The sequence below is a fragment of the Pan paniscus genome, chromosome 5 (assembly GCF_029289425.2).
Source record: "Pan paniscus chromosome 5, NHGRI_mPanPan1-v2.0_pri, whole genome shotgun sequence".
Classification (NCBI taxonomy): domain Eukaryota; kingdom Metazoa; phylum Chordata; class Mammalia; order Primates; family Hominidae; genus Pan; species Pan paniscus.
Window position 1 is genome coordinate 53,109,042 of NC_073254.2, and position 9,911 is coordinate 53,118,952.

The 9,911-nt window shown below is 40.5% G+C and overlaps 1 protein-coding gene across 5 annotated transcripts in view; it reads right to left on the bottom strand.

Annotated features, from left to right (window-relative positions):
- BTBD9 (BTB domain containing 9) overlaps nucleotides 1–9,911 on the bottom strand; it is a 483,830-nt gene that overhangs the window by 468,353 nt on the left and 5,566 nt on the right. Inside the window, exon 1 of one of the 5 annotated variants that reach the window (XM_055113567.2) lies at nucleotides 9,398–9,764. The exons of 2 other annotated variants lie outside the window; for them this stretch is intronic. The gene's annotated coding sequence lies outside the window, so the exon portion shown is untranslated. Of the gene's footprint in view, nucleotides 1–9,397; nucleotides 9,765–9,911 lie in introns of those variants that run through there. 2 more of the 5 variants (XM_008972284.5, XM_055113568.2) reach the window with 2 other exon arrangements.

Genomic DNA, 9,911 nt, shown 5'->3' on the forward strand with positions numbered 1-9,911 from the left:
TGAACCCATGGTTTTTAATATAGATATACAAAAATATAGAAAGGTATGGAATACACACACACACACACACACGCAACCCATAACATCTATTTGCTAAGAGGGCCTAGAAGCAATGATACCTCAGTAGCTGTGAGCACACCTAGCACTGAGATCTTGTTTCTAAATATAATTTTCTACCAAGTGTTCCTTGGAGAAATAGCTGATTCCAGGGAAGGGGTAGGGAAAATATGAGATAAACCTGGTCAGCTACTTGGGAGGCTGAGGCAGGAGAATGGCTCCCGGAAGACAGAGGTTGCAGTGAGCCGAGATGGTGCCACCGCACTCCTGGGCAACAAGAGTGAAATTCCGTCTCAAAAAAAAAAAAAAAGGAGACCAAAAGAAAAAAAGAAAAACTGAATGCACCACATGGCTGGTTTTTTGTTTTGTTTCACTTTGTTCTTGTGTGTTGGATTTTTATTGTTTTTGTTGCTCTAAAGGGTATTCATTGATAAGTCAATTGGGATAATTGATGAAATATGAATAAAGCCTATAGGTTAGCTACAACGATAGTATTTAATGATTATAAAACAGTTAATAAGAGAATATCCTTGTATTTAGGAAATGCACATTGAAGGATTGGGTATTATATCTGCAACTTTCTCTTCAACAGTTCAGTGGGGCAAAAGGAGAGAGAGAAGGATAAAACAAATGTGGTAAAATGTTAACATTTGGGAGATGTGGTGAAGGTTATAAAAGAATTCTTTGTACTATTCCTGCAATTTTCCTGTATGTCTAAAATTAGATTAAAATTAAAAACTAGAATAAAAGAGTTAAGCAGGTAATTTATACTTGTTAGGGGTCAGGATAGTGAAAGTTAACATCTGACATGAAGTGCCAAAATATAAACCTAACTGCAATATGTTCTGAAAAGGTTGCCTAAGCCAATTATGTCCTACATACACCTTCTAAAGAATGAGACTTGAAATAAAATGGATCTACTTAGGACCTTACTTGAGGATAAAAGTTAGTAAAGTACCCAAAGGACTGGATTATAAATTAGCAGACTCATCTAAGCCATGCAGCCCAATGTCACTGTACCATATGGAAATTGAAACACGTGCCTTCAGACAGTGGTTGAGCAAGCATTTTTCTTCTAAAAGTTTGGAAAGTGAATTACCTTACCTAGAAATGTTTGGTTCTATTTTAGATTAATTTAAAACCATTAAATATGAATACAATTGTATAAGAATAAATGTATAGAATAGAATAGGATAAAAATGAAAACATTCTGGCTGCATTAGTACTAAAGCTAATGTGATGGATATAAAACTTCAAGGAATCCACAACAAATCTGTAATTTGTGAAAACTTTCCTTAAAATTTAAAAACCAGTACCTTTTCTTCAGAGCATTTCCAGAAAATACCATGAATATACAAGTCAGAAAAATTATTGCATGTGCTAAAACAGAGACAATCAACATCAACTGAAGAAATGGCTTCACAGGAAAAAGGATTGATGGTTGTTTGGAAATATGCCCACAAATTATTTGACTCTCCCCTCAAAAAAGGTGGAACCTAACTGCCTTCCTCCCTGAGTATAGGCTAGACTTAGTGCCACGTTATAACAAATCAAATATAGAAGGAGTAACAGTGTTATATTCAAAACAGGACATAAAAGGCACATGGTTTCCTCCTTGCTCTCTCTTGCATCACTTGCTCTGGATGAAGCTAGCTAGCTGACATGTTATAAGGATACTCATGCAACCCTATGAAATTTCTGAGGTCCCCTACCAACAGCCAGCAAGGAACTGAGGCCTCCTGTCAACAGCCATGTGAGTGTACCATCTCAGAAGCAGATCCTCCAGCCCCAGCCCCAGCCCCAGCCCCAGCCCGTCAAGCCTTCAGATGACTGCTATAGCAATGGTCAAAACCTTGATTGCAACTCATCAGTGACTCAGCCAGAACTACCCAGCTAAGCTGGTTCTGAATTCCTGACCCACAGAAATCATAAGATTAAAAAATGTTTGTTGTTGGCTGGGCACGGTGGCTCACGCCTGTAATCCCAGCACTTTGGGAGGCTAAGGCAGGCAGATCATCTGAGGTCCGGAGTTTGAGACCAGCCTGACCTACATGGAGAAACCCCATCTCTACTAAAAATACAAAATTAGCCTGGCGTGGTGGCGCATGCCTGTAATCCCAGCTACTCCAGAGGCTGAGGCAGGAGAATGACTTGAACCCAGGGGGCGGAGGTTGCTGTGAGCCGAGATCGCGCCATTGCACTCCAGCCTGGGCAACAAGAGCAAAACTCCATCTCAAAAAAAAAAGTTTGTCGTCTTAAGCAGCTAAATTTTGGGATAATTTGTTACATAGCAATAGATAACATAGAATTTGATTTAACAGTTATTCCATTTGCAGAATTATAAATTTATAGAAATATTTCTTGTAAAATTAACTGAAATTAACTATCATTTACAAAGATAGTTACAGTCTATATTTCCAGGAATGTATAAAATAGGACCAAAGAGTGACTTAGTCAAACTGCAAGGAATGAAAACCTTGCAAGTCAGAATAACTACACTGAACCATAAATAGAATGTATTAATTTTGTAAATAGGTTTAAAAATAAACACCTAAGTGGAGGAAATAAGTAATGTGCAGAGAAGGGAGATTAGCTGGGAAATCTCAGGTAAACATTGTTTGGGGTGAAGTTTTAAGGGATTTTTTAAAAGAGTTGACTTTACTAAAATGTAAACTTGAAAAATGTAAACTTGAACTGTACTTGAAAAAGTACAGTTCTTCCTCTAGAAAACTTGGCACCTATACATAAAGAAGTGGGGCTGGGTGCAGTGACTCACACCTGTAATCCCAGTACTCTGGGAGGCCAAAGTTGGAGGATCCCTTGAGCCCAGGAGTTCAAGAACAGCCTAGGCAAACAGTGAGACCCTGTCTACATAGAAACAAAAATAAATTAGCCAGGCATGGTGGCATGCACCTGTCATCCCAGCTACTCAGAAGCCTGAGAAGGGAGAATTGCTTGAGCCCAGGAGGTTGAGGTTATAGTGAGCTAGGATCACACCACTATACTCTAGTCTGGGCAAGAGAGCCAGACCCTGTCTCTATTTGAAAAAAATAAAAATAAATAAAAAGTGGGAAATCTGAATATTCATGTAAGATCTCCTGTGAGTCAACTAAAAAATAACTGGGGTCAAATACAGCATGTCTTCATAGGAGAATCAGCATTGGGGCCATTAATTGTCCAGCCCCCATTCCCTTCCATCCCTAACTATATTATCAAATTGTCTTCAAACATTTAGGCAGTTACTAAAATTCTAACTTCCTCCAGTAACTTTTCCTAAAACAGCAGAAATGAGACTGCATTTCTACATCAAGATATTAACATGCTGAAGACCCATGGTGACATAAGGAATTGGCATGAAGTAAAAAGAACATAGGCTGCAGAGTCCACACCTGGGTCTGTACTGGAGCCCAGTCCCACTTCTCACTGGCCACAAGCTACAGACAAACAGTTCCCATTCTGGAACTCAGTTACCTTATTAGTAAAATGGAGATAATGTCAAATTGACAAGGTTGTCATTACAAGGATGAAACAGTATATAGAAAGGGCCTTGCATAATGTAGCCATTAGATAAATAGCACCTTGTTTTTAATTACTCTCTTGCTTATATGCATTATGCGTATACTTCCCAAATCAAGAAAATAGGGACACAGACTGCCAGAATATTTTTGTGTCTCATATTCAGATGCAAAGGCAGCCCAGGAGGTTAATGTGGACTTATGACATGTTATAATTTCTGAAACATTACAATAGCTTATGAGTTGCTGTTAAAACTGAACACTTAGCTGCTTAAGAAGCCAGAGTACCTAGTCTGTAATCAATATTTATACAGTACTTATCGTATTCTTTTTATTACTCCAAATATGTTCTTTCTCCTCTATCAAGTTACAAATTTGATTGCTAAAAAAAAAAAATACATCTCTATACTCGTCATGGCCCCTTGAATACATAAGGCTGAATGAATTTAACTTCAAGTCCTCAATGTCTCTTCCTTCAATATAATCTTAAGATTATAAAAGTCAGGCTCCTTCACCCTGCCAATATGCATACATGTGTGCACATTCATTTCCCCAAGTAAAACCAGACTTAGGTGCACAAGGCAATTATCATTTTCTCTATGCCCAGCACTTCACATGATTTCTGGCACACTATAAACGCTTAATGAATGTTAGCTGGGAGATAAATGAGAGAGAACAAGCACCTAGGCAGAATAGTGAGTAGCTAACCTGTCAGTCATGAAGCTCCAATTTAACTCCAATTTCACTCGCTTTACAAATGTGTTTATAATTTTGCACAGCTACTGTTATATTTCCTTATATAGTGGAACTCCCTTGTAACTTCCTCTCACTAGGACTAACATGTGTGCTATATGCCAAAAGTCTTCAGTATATGAAACATGTAAAACCCAAAGAATATTGGCAAGCAAGGAATATGTCCTTAGATTCAGATTCTCTACATCCATGTTTCTGTGATTATACCTCTTCCTGTTTCTTTCCTGTGGGTTTTGCTCATTTCACCCATCTTATCTGTAAACTTCCCAGGAACAGGGAATATATTATTTGCTTCCCTTTTAAGATTCAATGTGCCTAATACAGGACACAGACTGGAATCCTGGCACATATTATTAAAAATTATTTTGCAAACTGGATTGTTGTTTTTTTTAAAAAAAAAGGGGGGAGAGGGCATCTAACACAAAGTCAAATGCACATAGCTACACACCAGATATATGAAAGAAATTTTCTGTAGTTATTTTGTGTGTGTGTAAAATTAGAAATTGTATCCTCCCCATGACTCATCAGAGATAAAAGAGGATAAATGAAATCTGTGTGTGAGGTACATGCCATCATGCACCAGGACAGTATTAAGCAGCTTCAAAGGTTATTGCTATGTATCAGGCATTATAATAGATTCTGGAGAAAACAAAAATAAGAATGAGATAAGCTCTACGAAATTGGAAATCAGACTGGTAGACCTAGAGAGTCTGGAGGCTGTTAAAATTCTTATTCTTCTCTAAACTATCTCCTGGTTCTCCATACACTTCAACCACTTTGTTAGTGCTGGTTCCTTTTCTTTCATCTATCCTCTAACAGCACCATCAGCATCACCTGGAAACTTGTTCAAAAATGCAATTTTTCAAGCCCCAGTCCACACCTACTTAATCAGAAACTATGGGGTTGGGACCCAGAAATCTGTGCTTTACCAAAGCCTCCAGCTATTTCTTTTTTTTTTTTTCTTTTTTGAGATGGAGTCTCGCTCTGTCACCTAGGCCGGAGTGCAGTGGCCTAATCTCGGCTCACTGCAATGTCCACCTCCTGGGTTCAAGCAATTCTCTTGCCTCAACCTCCTGAGTAGCTGGGATTACAGGTGTGCACCACCCCGCCCAGCTAATTTTTGTATTTTTAGTAGAGATAGGGTTTCACCATGTTGGCCAGGCTAGTCTCAAACTCCTGACCTCAAGTGATCCACCTACCTCAGCCTCCCAAAGTGCTGGAGTTACAGGCATGAGCCACCACACCTGGCCATCTCCAGCTCTACCTAATGCATTTTCAAATTTTAGAACTACTATGGTTTGCATGTGTCCTCCATGTGTTAGAGGAGACTTGATTCCCCAATGCAACAGCAGTGAGTGGTGGGATCTTTAGTGATTAGGCCATGAAGACTCTTTTCTCATGAATGAATTAATGCCAGTAGAGTGGGAATAGGTTGACACGATCAGTTCAGCCCCCTTCCCTCTCTCTCTTACCCATGTGATGCCTTCTGCCATGTTATGACACAGCAAGAAGGCTCTCACCAGATACTGGCACACTGATCTGGGACTTCCTAGCCTCCAGAACTATCAGGAAATAAATTTCTGTTCTTTATAAATTAACCAGACTGTTCTTTATAAATTAAACTTAGATCAGTTCTTGTCTTAGTTTGTTTTGTGCTGCCATTATGAAACATAAAATATGAAATAGCAGCACAAAACAAAGACAAGAACTGATCCAAGTTTAAATACTGATTTAAATGTCCAAAAGTTCCATTCACCACCTTTTCCAGTTCTCACTCTCCATTTTTCTGGCATTGGGGCCTCTCCTACTATCTCTACATCTATAACTACTACTAACAATAACAGCAACAGCTGCCATTTATTATATTAAGCATCTATAAGACAGGCATTGTGTTAATCACTGTGCACATGTATAATCTCCACAATTCTTTAATTCAGATAAGAAGCCTAGGCTTAGAGAAGTTAAATAACTTGCCAAAGGTCAGCCAACCAATAAACAGCATAACAGAGATCTGACCTGCCATCTTCCTAACTCCAAAGTCCACTAAGTTAACTACTATACTAACATACCTCCTAGAAGGTTGCTACTCCCACAGCCTCAGCGGACATCTATATTACAATTGTCCCTAACCATCTCATAAACTCTGAAGTAGCATTTCCAGTTACTTAGTGGATCTCTCTTTTTAAACTCCCCACAGAAACCTCAGAATTAACACTGCCATTATTTCTTCTCTCCACTTCAAACCTGTTCCTCTTCCTGTGATTTCTAACTTAATGTCATCATAAGCAAACAGTTGCTCAAACTAGACATATTATCTTTGACTTCTCACTCTCCCTTACCTCTAGCTGGTCATAAATGTAGAGATTTTAACATCTAAAAATGTCTCCAAAATCTATCCATTCCCATTGTCCAACATTTCTCACCTACACTCTAGTCTCCCTGCCTCTCTACTCTAATGCAATCTGCACACGAACTGTCAACTTTCTGATTATTCTACCTTCTATGGCTCTCCACTGCCAAGGGATGGGAGGAGTCTAGACTTTTTAGGATGAAGTAGAAGACCCCCTCATAATTTGGCTCCAAAAACAGCTTCCTGCCTCATCACTTCCGCCATGCAATAAGAAGTGATTAGGCCCTCATGAATGGATGAATGCCATTATAGCAGGAATGGGTTCATTATCTCAGGAATGGGTTCTTGAGATGAGTTCAGCCCTCTCCCCTCTCTTGCCCACAAGAAACAACTCAAGATATTTCCAAAAGCGCCATTTAATTTTAATATTCAGCAACTTTGCTTATGCTGGCCCCTGGAATGCTCTCTTCCCCCTCTACATGTGGCGAAATTTTATTTAACCCTCAGAGCTAAGCTCCATCCCCTTCTTTTCAACATGTTCCCTATCAGTTTTTTCTCCAGCCAAAGCGCTCTACTCCCCCAGCACATTATTCATTCCAAAAGTGATTAATTTGTCACAGCACATAATGGTTAGTGGTTTATCTCTTCTGACGAACACTTAGTATGCTGAGGATATACTGTGTCTTAACTTCTTTGTCTTCCCAGCACCCAACGAAGTGTCTCGCCATAGCCAGCACCCAGTAAGTATCTGCTGAGTTGTTAAATAATGCAACATTTGCAGTTGTAACTTTACACATCTTGGTTAGCAATTCAACTTCAGGTTTACACACCACTCAAAAGAATTTTCACATAACAGAAGATGTTATAAATAAAGACCAAGGGTTCAATATTCAGCAGCAGGGTCTTTAATTATTCTGAAATCTCTTTGGTCAGTATTTTTAAGCATCGTTCATCAGAAAGACTCCTTTTCCAACTAACATTTGTATATTTTACAGGATCAGCAGTAAAGACAAACCTCAGAGAGATAATCCCAAGCAAAACTATGTCACTGAGTGTGACTGGATGACTACTGGTACATCATTTCAGTAAATTTCCAATACAATGGCCCAAGTACATCAGGTAGATTTTAGATAATGAGACATGCACCACTGACTACCTAAAATACATGCACATTAGTGAGGCATCGATTCCAATTAGTAATTGAAATCAAAAGTATATTAACAACCTGATATTGGTTCAAGCGTAATATCCTTTACTTTCAAGTAAGGATAACACTTATTCTTGTCAAAGACTGTACTCTGATTAATACAGCCTCTATCCCACCTTACAAGAAGGCTGTATGTTGTTAACAGTGGGATGCTGATAAGCCCGCCTTAATCCTTAACACTTTGCCTTCCCAACCTGCTAAGCCATCTCTCTCCAGTATTCCCCTATAAGAGACGTTCCGGTCCAGTTACCAGACATAAAAGTCGTCTTGGTATATCCTCCAACAACCAAATTCACATTATTATTTTCTCAGCCCCTGGTTTATTTCTTAACAAATTTTAACTTCTTTCAGAGACCAAGTCAAATCTTGCCTCTTTCAAAGAGTTCCCTAACTCAGCCTACACATCCTGTCTTTTCTGATTTTCTACCACATTTATAGTCCTCAAACAGCACTGGTTACCTGCTACTTAACTTGGTTTTATAATTATTTTATACATCTCCTAGCTAGACTACTGCTCTCAAAGGGAAAAAAAAAGACAGGTCTTCTATGTCATTTTTCACTCCATAATCCTCCTCCCACACCTATCATGATACTGGGCAGAGGGAGGCACATGTATTAAGTACTTGATGGACTGAACTCAATGCTTTCTATACACAGATACACCACTTGAGCATAGTGTGCTATATAACAAATATCCATTGCATGCCTACTCTGTGGCAAGCACATTTTTCCTATGTGTTAGACATAGGGCAAGGAGGAAAACACAGATGACTCCTGTCCTAAAAGCTATTACAGTGGAGGGAGGAAGACACTTTGAATTCCGAGTAATCTAATAAGTGTTACAAAGCAAGGTTATTACTGGTTCCAAGAGGTAACATACTTTACAGATTCTCAGTTATGAAACAGAATCATAGAATTTTAGACCTAAATGAGAACCTTGAACTTATTTTCCTCTATCCTCTTACACAAAACATTAGATTTCAGTACAGCCTATCTTTTCACTGGTTCTACACATTGCCTTAATCAACAGAAAGAAAAGACTGGCTTCTTCCCTGTCTCCAATACTCCTCGCTCCCAAGTATGGTAACCACAACCCCTACACATCTACCCATGATAGAGTCCAGAACACTGAGAAGACAGCACAGGGCTGAGGATGAGCTACACCTTTACACGCTGGGTTCTCCCATCATCAACACTTTCCAGCCTACACAGTGAACAGAATCCGTATTTTCTGCCCAGAAAATAGCAGCCTGTACTGCCTTTAGGAAAAACAAACAAAACATGCTTCCATACTTCCTTGGATCTACTAATGACAAAAGCACAACACGGTTCTGGGAAATATAGCAAGATAACTAAGTCTATGAGGAAGTAAGAAATGAGGATGCCTATCAGCACCTCAAAATCTGTAACAATAATGTACTAAAACGCCAAGGAAACACATGCACATACATGTGAAGTTAGAAACTCTAGGCAACAGGTTGGCTGCCCCGGATCTATACTGACAGGTCGCCCTACCTAGGTCGTGGGTGTGTCTGATGCCGCACGCAGGCACTGATTCACAACTCTCTCCATAACAACCAGCTCCTACTCAGAGGCTGGCCAGGGCAGGGGAGATGAGCGCCCCAGCAGTCCCAAACTTTCCAAACCCCCACCCCGGGGTCCCGGGTTTCGCCTCCTCAGTCCCAGGCAACGTCGTCTCAGACAGGATACGAGACTGCTAGGGAACCTGGGCTGCCCCTGATTCGAACTACTCTCTTTGGGAGGCTGGTAGAGCCACCCCGAATCCCCGAGACGTCTACTTCCCACTACACCTTCGTGGACTGCGAAAGGGACGGCTACCGCTCTCCCAGAGCACCCGGGCCCAAGAAATGACCCTCGTCAGGCCCCGTCCCAGCTCCTCCCCCGCCCCCGGAAAAAGCGGCGGAGGCGGGGGGAGCGGTGCGCGCGGATACGGCGGGGGCGCGCGTCCCCGCGCCCGGGGCCCGCGCAGCAGGTGCGGCCAGGCCCCACCTCCCCTGCAAGGACCCGG